This window comes from Benincasa hispida, chromosome 12 (assembly GCF_009727055.1).
Source record: "Benincasa hispida cultivar B227 chromosome 12, ASM972705v1, whole genome shotgun sequence".
Classification (NCBI taxonomy): Eukaryota; Viridiplantae; Streptophyta; class Magnoliopsida; order Cucurbitales; family Cucurbitaceae; genus Benincasa; species Benincasa hispida.
The window spans coordinates 51,536,463-51,548,938 of record NC_052360.1 but is presented as its reverse complement, the minus strand read 5'-3'; the positions used below and the strand labels follow the sequence as shown (position 1 = coordinate 51,548,938).

The window sequence follows — 12,476 nt, the reverse complement described above, 5'->3', positions numbered from 1 at the left end:
TCAGAGGATCAGTGGAACTTAAGGAGCAAGACGTAATTTCGGGGGTAAAACAATATTTGACCTAGTCGTTATTACCAACAACCTGTGAAGGATCGACTGACTGATTATGGTTAATTAAAATGGACACAAATATATCTACAGTGATGAGAATGCAACTATCGAGCTATAGTGGTGTGACTCGATAGTTAACGAATATTGATTAATTCGATCTAAAGATTTTTAGCCAATTAATCTCAAATCGTTGGAGCTCACGATCTATAGGTCCATAAGATCTCTCTACTAGCTCGTAAAACCTTAACCCCTTGACTCAGTAATTGATTGAATTTGGAACGATATCAATTTGAAGTGTTTAAATTGAATTTCAAATTGAATTCAATTTGAAATGTTCAAATTGAATTTATGGTTTGGATTTGAATAGTTCAAATTCAAATTAGGGATTGTATAATTATATTCGATGTAATTAATAAACGTTTAATTTATCGAAATTAAATGAAATTGGAGAGTTTATAATATTTAAATGTTGATTTAAATATTAATTAAATGAATAAGATTCATGTTTAAAATTAGGTGTGTGATTAATTTAATATTTGATATTAAATTATTATTTAATTAATTAAAATAAAATTATTTTTCAATTTGATTCAATTTGAGAAATTGGATTTTGAAATTTTGAATCGAATTAATTTGAAATTAACTAATTTAGATTTTAGTTAATTTTTGAATTAATTAAAATTAGAAATTAAAATTGAAAATTAAATTGTTAGTAGAAACATCCAAACTTCTCTTAGTATGAGGTGAATTCTTCCAATTCACACACATTGCCCATTAATTCCATGCATTTGAAGTGGCATCAGCTGGACTCTTGAATGCCTGCATGAAAGGGAATGATAAAACTTTTCAATTTTGAGATTGAAAGAGAGATGACACTAGTGAAAACTAGTTTCTGCAGAAATTGTTTTTCCCTATTTTAAAACCCAAACCAAACCCTTCACAAATTCAACCCAATTGTGAGTTCTACCACTCAAATTCAAGGCTGGGAATAGTAGAGAATATCTCTTGATGGTTCATGACTTCAATTGGAGAAGATTGCAGCTCAAATTCGTGTTTGAAGAAGATCTTCAAAGGTATGTGTTGAAACAATCTTAATACCCTATGAACATGCTTATTTTGATGTCAAAATTAAGAAATTAGAATGCTTAATGATCATGTTTTCTTCCGCTGCATGTTTCTGTAAACCAACAAATTTGATTACTGGTAAGGGGCCTAACACGAGAAGTCGAAGACCACAACAAGGGTAAATAATAACGGTAGACCACTACAATAACAGAATAGTGGACAAAGAGGTGGAGGTAGAGGTGGTCGTGGAAGAGAAAGATGGTGTTGGAATGGTAACAATTGCCCCATCTGCCAAATCTACTCCAAATATGGTCAAATCTACAACAAGCAAAATTCACCCCAAATCAAACTTCAAGTCATAACAATAAAGGGCAACAATAATTTCTGACAAATTTTTCCATGGTCGGAATTGTTTCTCCTCTGGTCCAGTGCTGAATCAAGCTTTTATAGCAACCCAAGGCTCAAACCTGTTTCTAGCACTAGATCAGTTATTGACCCAAATTGGTATGTCAACAGTGGTGCAACAAACCAATCCCAACAACATGGGCAACTCATCTGAATATGGAGGTAACGAAAATGTAATTATTCGTAATAGTAATGTACTACCCATCTCTCATGTTGGTTCCTATAAATTAACCTCTGATTTTAGGTTGTTGAATATTAAAAATGTGTTGTGTGTTCTTGCTATCACTAAAAATCTAATCAGTGTATCTAAGTTAGCTTAGGACAACAAGGTGTTTATTGAATTTAATGTTGGTTGTTGTTTTGAAAAGGATATTCACACAGGTAAGGTGGTGTTGAAAAGAGCTTAACGATGGTTTGTATCAGATTGGAACAACTGGGGCAACTAGTAGTGCTTCAATTTACATTAAAGAGGGTAATATAAATAGGGTGTCCAAGACAATTATGCATAGAAAGTTTGGACACCCATTTTTAAATATTTTGAATGAGATAGTTAAGATATGTAATCTTCGGTGAATGTCAATGAAGAAGTTATTTTTTGTGAAGCTTGCAAGTTTGAGAAATCACATGCCTCAACTTTCTTTTTATCTGTCTCACATGCCACTACTTTTTTTGAATGGATACTGATATTATGTCCACTTCCTAAATGACTTTAGTTGGGTTGTCCTTTAAAACTAAAAAGTGACATTGTGGCTGCTTTTAATCACTTCATTCCATGGTCAAAAACCAATTTGGAACTGTAATCATGGCCCTAAAAATGGATGATGGAGGGGAATATGTTAAGGTTCATACGTTTTGCTCTGAGTTAGGCATTTAGTCACAATACTCATGTCCATATACTTCGGCATAAAATGGTAGAGCGGAACGAAAACATCGACGTATTGTTGAAATTGGTCTAACTCTCTTAGCTCAGGCTTCAATGTCTTTATGCTACTGGTGGGATGCCTTCCTCACGTCAACTTTTATTATAAATGGTCTTCCGTCATTCATTCTTCATGGGAAATCACCTATGGAAGTGTTAATGAAAAGACAATTAAATTTTGTAGAGCTAAGAACATTTGGGTGTGCTTGTTTCCCATGGCTTAGGTCCTATAATTCTAAAAAATTTCAACTAAAATCTGAACAATGTGTCTACTTAGGACCCAACCCAATTTACAAAGGGCATAAATGTCTTAACTCGTCTGAAAAATTATATATCTCACGGCAGGGAGAATTTAACGGATCTTTATTTCCTTTCTCTGTAGGTTTTGGCTCACCACAACATTCCTTACAACAACCGTGTCAATCAACATTAAATTGGTTACCCAGCCCATCAAGCGTCCAACCCGTTCAACTTACTAGTCAAACTGAAAGCTACTCTCTCCCCCGTGCTTCACTAAAGCCATCACAAAGCCCAACTAAAGACTACAAGCTGCCCAACTGGCCCATACCAATCGAATACCAGCCACATCACCTACCCGATCTCACCCCTCTCCCACGTGCTCGCCCAATAGTCTAGGTAAGCACCAGGTATTCTCTCCTACCTAGCTCGAGTTGTTTCCAAAGGCTTTCATCAAAGCCCTAGAATTGACTTTTTTTAGACGTTCAATCCTGTGGTCAAGGTGTCTACGATATGTGTTGTACTCTCCTTTGTTGTTTCAAACAATTGGGAGCTTCGACAGTTAGACTTCAATAATGTATTCTTGAATAGCAAGTTAGATGAGGATGTCTTCATGGCTCAACCCCCAAGTATGTTCACCTTACTTATCCCAATCATGTATGCAAATTAAAGAAGGTGATCTATGGTTTGACAAGGGTCCCTCATGCCTGGAATAATATGCTAATGGCCACATTATTGTCTCGAAAATTTTCAAAAAGTTGGCAGACACATCATCTTTCATTCATAAACAGGTCACCTCCATAATTTTACTTTTTGTATATGTGGATGATGTAGTCATCACAAGTAATAATAGGGCTCTCATGAATCACCTGAAAATGCAGTTTGCAAAAATTTTGGAAAGCTCAATTACTTTCTTGGAATATAAGTGTCTCTGTTCTAATCAGATTTGCTTCTCAATCAGTCCAAATAAGTTGATGATTTACTTAGAAAATCAACATAACCTCTCTCAAACCAACACCTATGTCATCTGCCATTGGAAATCATTTTTCTCTCCCTAATGGCTCTCCAACAACTGATCCCTTTCTCTATAGAAATACTATTGGTGCCTTACAGTATCTTACAAATACACGCCTTGATATCGCCTATATTGTGAATTACATTAGTCAGTTTCTGAAACAGCCAACTGATGTTCACTCGCAAGATGTAAAATATATTCTATGATATCTCAATGGCACAAAGGACATGGGTCTGCTCATAACACCTAGTGATGACCAAAGTATTGCTGCATTTTTTATGCTGATTGGGTGTCTCATGTTGGTGATATGAAATATGTTGTTGACTACTGTATATTTCTTGGCAACACTCTAGTGTCTTGGTCGACAAAGAAGAAAATTGTTGTCGCCCGATCCAGTACTGAGTCTGAATACCTCGTCTTGGCCCATGCCTATGTTGTAATCAAATGGCTTCAACAACTATTGAAATTGGTGTCCCGTCCCTCGAAAAACCAGTTCTCTGATATGAAAATATTAGGTGCAGGTGCCTTGGCTCCCAATTGATGTTTCATGCCCATACCAAACACATCGAAATAGATGTGCATTGTTTCTGAGATCAAGTTTTAAATGGGGTTCGAGAAATTTGATATATACCGTCTGCTGATCAAATTGATGTCTACCTTACAAAGTCATTAGCATATTCACAATTCAATTATTTGAAATCCAAATTTGGGGTCACCAATCTCCCCTCTCATTGGAGGGGATATGAGGAAATTAAATGGATAGTAGGTAAATGATGACACATCAACAAGAAATTAATTTAAAATCAATCTGGTGCAAATATTCAATTTATCTTCTCTGATTTTTTTATTGGGTCTGGCCCGTTTTCTCTCTCTTTCCTATTGGTTGTACAGTTTTGTCTTTTCTCATTCTAGGGTTTTAGCCTATCATTTGATATAAATAGCTATGATCATTAAATTTATTGTGGAAAAATATATACAAAAATGAAACCCTAACCGCTCAGTACTTCCTTTAGTGTGAAGAAAAGTTTCCATCTTTATTAAAAATTATGCTTTGAAATATGCATCTTACCTCATAGAACTTCAAAATTTAGAAGCTAAATATATAATTCAACAAATAATAATAATAATAATGAGTTACTAAACAAATTATTGTAAATATAACAACCTAAATCCTTCCTAGGATTTGGGATATGAATATTTTGTTCTTAGTTACCGTACATCCTCATATTATCTTTGTTAGAATGACTCTTAAATTTGATGTATCTGGCTTCGAATGACCAAGTAAAGAGTTTCGCTAACCGAGCAACGAGTTGAGGTCAAGGAGAGACGTGTTATGGTGGGGTTTGGGGCAATGCCTTTGAAACCTAAGCTGAATTCATATTTGTCATATTTATATTATGTACGATTTTGACACAAGAAGTGCGCTACATAAACTATTTAACCCTAAAGTGAATCTAATTTGTATTCTCAATTTTCTTTCTAATAAAACTACTCTCTCTTTGCTTGCAGACGTAACTTGAACACTCTTAATGAACACATAAATATGTGTTGATTTTCTATTGTTATTTTTTCTATTTTCTTTATTTGTCAATTCAATAACAATCTAGTTGTGCCACATACTTGACCTGAATCGCTTCAGGCTCAATTTGTAAAATCAGACACAAGTAATTTTTAGCATGCTATATCTTCTTATGGAATGCTTTTATAAGAGAAGATTTAGGTCATTGGATATATATAATTGATCTAAGTTAAGTACACTCAACTTTAAAGTCTAAGACCACCATGTATTTATTTACTTATTATTATTTTGAAGAACAAGTTTTTTTTTGTTGGAGGAAAACATTAAAAAAAAAAAAAACACACACACAAGACCATTGCAAAATAACATCTCAAGCCGCTAGAGTGGAGAGCCACTCGAGGGTAAGGAGAAAGGAGAAGAGAAAAAGCCTCCTCCAAAACCTTTTGTGCTAGAGAGTGTGCTAGGAAATTATGACACCAACGAACAGAAAGATAGGGGACAATCTCCCAACTCAAAACCTCAAACTTAGCCTCATCGGATGGAGAAAAGAGACTTTAGATAGACTGATTGTCTTTGTCATTTAGTAGATTGACAACTTCTACATAATCAAATTCAATTATAGAACAAAGTGCTTCTTCATTATTTAATGGTTATCAATTTTTTTAAAAGCTTTTTAAATCATACTTATTCCAATGAGGCATTAGTTCATTTTTCGAACCCCATGGTAATCAACCTAATTAACTTTTAGATAGACTCTAAATTGTCACAGTATTTTCCTATCCATATGCTTATTATATATATATATATATATCTTGGCAAAGAAATTATTCATATAATTTTGTGATGTGTAAAACGATTATCCATAACCAATGGTTAACCTATCTGTCTTTGTGTATTATTTCAACGTCTACATCTACTACTTTTATTATTTTTTTTTCTTATTCTTTTAAGAAAATTGCATCCTTTATTCTAAAAAAAAAATCGAATCTTTACCTGTAATACCCACTTGGCAATTGGCATAGACAATATTAAAACAAAAAAGAAATTGATTAATAATGAGACAAGCCATTCAAAATTTTGATGTTTATCCATATAAAAAACCTTTCATTTTTGTTTTCCTTTTTTTTTTTTCGAAAAAAGGCAAAATGGAAATTATGCATTATTCTTAGCGTTAAGCACATAAAAGGTAGAAATATAATTGAGAAGTCAATTAAAATTGAAAAAAAAAAAAAGAAAATTTAACTATAGATTTCTATCACAAATAGAGGTTAATAGAAGTCTATCAATATCTATCGATGATAAAACTGATATAAATCTATCACTGATAGACGTTGATAGAAGTCAATTAATATCTATGAGGGATAGAAACAGATAGAAGTTAGAGAATAATAGAAATCTATCAGTTATAGAAACTGATACAAGTTTATCATTGGTACTATCAATGATAGAAACAGATACAAGACTATCATTTATAAAAATTGATAGAAGTCTATCAATTCTATCGATTTTTCTTTTATTTTTATAAATAGTTTGACATTTTTCTTATCAGTGAAAATTTCTCGTTAGTAAGTGTATTAAGTTAATTGATTTGATTGTAAATAATTAAGTGAATTAAGTTAGTTGATTTGATCGTAAATAATTAAATATAGGGGAAAATATTTGACTTTTACTCCGAGAAAAAGTGGTAAAGTTTATGAAATTTGATCCTAAACCTTTTTGTTATTTCCTCCAATAATTTTAATAAATTACAACATAAAAATCTCTTGCTCACTAAATTTTAATAATAGAAATTCATGTTTTGGTTAGTGTATAAATTAATTAGCTATTGAATAACTTTAAATTTAAAATTTAAAGTTAAGATTGCAACCTTTAATTATCTAAATTTAACTAGGATACAATTAGATTGAAATTGCACTCTAATGTATAATTAAGAAATATCCATCTTTTTTTCCCTAACTTAAAATTAAATTTGCAAAAGTAAAAATGCAAAAAAAAAAAAAAAAAAGAAACAAAAAGGAAAAAACCTATTTTCAGCATTACAACCATTTAACTCCAAAAAAAATATATATATGGTTGTGAATTTTAGGAGCACAACTGAACACAAATACTAATAAAATATAATATTAAAATAAATATAATATAATATAATAATAAAATAAATAAATATTTAATTAAATTAAACATAATATATAAATATTTGAAATAAATAAATACAAAAATAAATTAAAAAAAAAAAGGATCGATTTCTCCACTTTTTCCAATTTTCATGGATTTTGCCTAATGTATGTGTCTTCCAAAACCCACCAATGTCATTATTTATAGGCAACTTGGCAAGTAGGAGGTGGATTACATGGACACTAATAATGTATAATGTTAAGACACATGAACAATACTTTGGGAAATGAAGACATGACATATGGTCAATGGATACTAAACATGAGCATCTAATGGGCAAATCATCAACATATAATAAATCTCATTTTGTGATTTCTTTATAAAAGGATATGGACAAATGGGGTTATTCTTTTACCCTCATACCAACAAATATTGAATAAGATGATTATATCACATTCATCAGGATTATTTTATAAGAATCTCTATGATATATATATGATTCTCTAATATTTGAATTATAAGATTATGGTACCTTTAACTCTTCAGGTATTTTTATAAATAAATATCATTATTAAGAGATTCATATAAATGTGGTATGACTGCATCCATAAGATGAATATTAAACTTTTCATACACAATCAGATAAATTGAATATCTCATGGTATTGTATATCGACCATTAGAGAATATGTTTTCTTATAATTAATACTAGTCTATTGCGAGAATTATTGGAGGATCTATCTCGCTTTATATCTTATGATTTCATTCTATTTGTTGTACAAATACTCCACTTGTATCCCACATGTAGACATTCTCTGATGTTTGAACTACTAGTCCTCATGATTTGAAAAATGAGTTTATCCACATAAGTCAATCATTTCTATATCAATATTTTTTATACTCACTTTCATAAATAATATTGTGAGTAACATTGTATGCAAAAATGTTGTCAACTTATATGATTTCATAATTTATTGAGATCTCATTATTATCCTCATTTATTTCAATATCCTTATGAGTGCTCATATTTAGGATTTCTTCTAGAACATCCATATTCTTATCTCAGTCATTGATTGACTATTTCTTTTTCAAGGATTTTTATCTTTGGAATCAAATGGTCTATCACACTTCTGGTGTGTCCCATACTCATTATTGACAACTTATTGCATTTAATGGAGCATTTGCAGCGGTATATGTGACTTAGTCACTTTCTTAGCATTTATAAATACATCTGGTAACTGATTTTCTATATTTTCAAATGAATTATTTTCTAGGTCACATTGATCTGTACGAGGATCTAAATGAGACAATAACGATGCATCTCATGTAATTTTTTTTCGAACTTTTTTATTCCTCCCTCTAATATTGGACAATTTATTTCATTACAATGACAATCAGCAAATCGTGCAGTAAATACATCACCTATTAGCGGTTTAAGATATTTAATAATTGATGGAGAATCATATCCAACATATATTTCTAACCTCCTTCAAGGACCCATCTTGTGGTGGAGCAATTGGAACAAATACTGCACATCCAAAAATTCTCTGATGGGAAATATCTGGCTCTTGGCCATAAGCTAATTGTAATGGTGAGTACTTATGATAAGCTACTGGCCTAATGCATACAAGTAACGGCACATGCGAAATAGCATGTTCCAATACAGATGTAGGAAGCTTAGCTCTCATAAGCAATGATCTAGCAATTAACTGCAAACGTCTTATGAATGATTCTACTAAACTATTTTGTGTATGAACATGAGTTATAGGATGTTCAACACTTATCCTAATTGACATACAATAATTATCAAAATCTTGGATGTAAATTCACAAAGATTATCAAGATGAATGATCTTAATTGTATAATCAAGAAATTATGCTCTTAACTTAATTATTTGAGCAAGTAATCTTGCAAATGCAAGATTTCAACTTGATAATAGGTATATATATGACCATCTATTGGATGTATCTATTAATACCATAAATATCTAAATGGTCTACTTGGTGGGTTAATAGATCCATATATATCACCATGAATTAGGGGATTCATTTTTCACTTTAACTTGGTGATATTCTAATTATCAATTTTCCTTGAGAGTGTGCATCACATGATAATGCATTAGATTGAAGAATCTTTTGACTCTTCAATGAGTGTCTATTTGAATTCTCAATAATTCTCTTATCATTATAGACCCTGGATGACCTAATCTGTCATTCCAAATTATAAATATGTTTGGATTCATGAACTTCAGGTCCATTGTTGCATATGTTTTAATTACTCGAATATGAGTATAATATAATCTAGAAGATAAAGCAAGTAACTTTTCCAATATACATTTTTCATATGAGACAGTAGATATGATATAAAGATACTCTATATTATTCTTTCTATTAATATCAATATGATAACCATTGCATCGTATTTCTTTAAACTAAGTACATTTATCTTTGATTGACTAGAGAACAATGCATTATCAATTGTAAATTTTGTTCCTCTAGGAAAAATAATATTTGCTTTTCCAAAGCCTTCAATCTAGTTTGCAGAACCTGATATCGTATTCACTTTTGCTTCCAGCATTGTCAGTTTGGAAAAATATTTTCTACTTGTAAGTATTGTATGTGTAGTTGTCTTGTCTGCCAAACATAAATCTTCTTTACTCATTTTTTAGTCACCAAACATATGAAAATGATCCACGTTTATTCATTAAAAGAAAATAATTGCAATAAAAAAAACAACACTTGGAATATACAAAATATATTATTAACCAAAGAAAAATATGAAAATAAAAAAAGGGACAACATTTATACTAAATATTCCCAAAATAAAAAAAAAAAAAAAAACGCTTGTTATGCATTCAATTGTACCATTTTTCTCTTCAAGAGATTTGAAATAGTGTGTCACATCCAAATATGTTATATTGGATAGGTAAAATATCTCATTATCTTGGTATGCAAAATTTGTTTCACCATTTTTCTCTTTTTCCTCCAAAGAGGCTTGATAGAGATCAACTAAGTACTTTGGCGTACGTTAGGTACGCGATCATTGCTCAGTCATTCCACATCAGAAACATTTATTTTCAACACTTTTTAAACCCTTATCTTGTGGAGTTTTTCCTTTGTGATCATCACTTTGTATGGTTCTTTTGAAATTTAATTAATTAGAATGACCACCACGAAAATAATAATTATTTCTTCCTTGCCATGATCACGACCTCGACCACGATTATTAACATTCACAACATTCAGTTTAGGGAATGATGTTGTTTCAATTGGTCGAGATTCGTGATTTTTCATCAATAACTTATTATTTTGTTCGGCCACGAGAAGACATGAAATTAGTTCAGAATATTGTTTAAAATCTTTATCTCGGCATTACTACTGCAGGAGCATATCCAAAATGTAGATAAATGTCTTATCTAACATATTGATTTTTAAAATTTTGGAACTTCAAGTGCATCCACTTAGGACGAGCTTTAGGAAGAAAAAATATTTTTCGATGATCATATTTTTATGGCATTCCAGGTGTATTTTGGCATCAAACACCAATGACAAATAATTATTATCATTAATATCAAATGCTACAAATTCTAACTTTATAATATTTTCATGGTAACACTTACAAAATATTATATTTATATTAGAAATTTAATATATATCAAATATGTAAAACATCATTTAATTTATTAATTATAAGGAAGAGAGAAAAACCAACATACCTTTAGGATCTACCTTTAGTGAGGAAAACAATAGGAACTTGTGCTGATAACGTGTTGTAAACTTGAGAAGCACAACAGGAACATAATTACCAATAAAATATAATATTAACACTACAAGAAAAAGAGACTCTTCTGATGCCTAAAACAACCCTCACAAAATACATCATCAGGAGAGAGACTGTCTTTCGACTATGTAAAGGTGCCTTGGGAGTGCTCAATAACTCGCGACACAGTATATGCCTCATCTGCAGTTTATAAGAATTTTTGACGCCCCAAAAGTAGGGAGTTCGACAAAACTCCCCATGCCTCACCATGGCCGTTGGAAGTTGGGAATGAAGGCCAAGCTGGACGACTCGAACTCTCAACACCTGCTTTTGGGGCATCGAGAGTTCTTATAAACTGTCGACGAGGCACATATTGCATCGGGAGTTCCGATTTAAAACCCCCAAATCAACCCCCAATTTCAAACCTGCTTTTTTCCTTTCTTCTAACTCTAGCACACATAACAGAAACCTCCAAATCGAACTAGCTAATTCCAATCGTCGTCCGTGCATTCCTCCATCTTCTATTGTCATTCGTCTTCCAATCATCCGTTCCTCCTTTAATCATCTATTTGTCCACGTCGTTTGTCGCTCAAATCGAACCAGTCATTCGTCTATCGTCCGTCGCGGTTCATCCACATCTGTTATTCGTCATCTGTCATCCATCTTCCATTCGTCCTTCAATCTCCAAGCAGCTAGTCGTGGTCTGTTGGAAAGTACTGTTGGTGAGTTAAACTTTGACTCTTAAAGTTGTTTTTTGCATATATTTTATTTTATATCCTTGGTGTTACATTCCATATCTATCATAATGGATGTTTAGTACCATAAATTTCATATAATTAGAAAATTGTTTTCCATTAACTTTTGATAATTCATTATGATTGTTTGGACATAAGACAATATTGGTAATAAATTAATTGATTCCTTTACAAGAATAAGAAGTAAGTAAACAAATAAATAGATTGATTTCTACCTAAAGAGTTTTGTAAATTAATTTAGTATTAATCTCCTTTTGGCATTGAATTTGGTCAATACGTTTGTAGGATGAAAGGGTAGTGAAAGGAAAGAATAAATGGGATGGGTCATACTTGTTGGGTTGGGGGTTTTTCCTTATACAGTTGTAATACTACCTCAACTTTATAGTTGTGAATGACTTTGGACCCATGATCCACAGCAAAAACAATAAGAGGTATTTTGATGGTAATGTAGTAGCTTATCATTCATTGAAAGATTTTGATTTACCAAAGAGGTATATATTCAAAGGCTTTTAAATAATCTTTACCTTTTGTGTAACATGTGTTGGCTTTTTGACCCTTAATCTCAAATTAATTAATTTTAATTAATTAATTAATCAATGTTTTGATGATAACAAACTCAATTTTTAATTATTGAAAA

General features: G+C 31.5%; 1 long non-coding RNA gene across 1 annotated transcript; it reads left to right on the top strand.

Annotated features, from left to right (window-relative positions):
- Positions 1 to 643: 643 nt before the first annotated feature.
- LOC120092738 lies at positions 644 to 2,123 on the top strand. The gene is made up of 2 exons (XR_005486137.1): positions 644 to 1,683; positions 1,890 to 2,123. It is a non-coding gene; the product is annotated as an uncharacterized LOC120092738 (long non-coding RNA).
- The last annotated feature ends 10,353 nt before the right edge of the window (positions 2,124 to 12,476 follow it).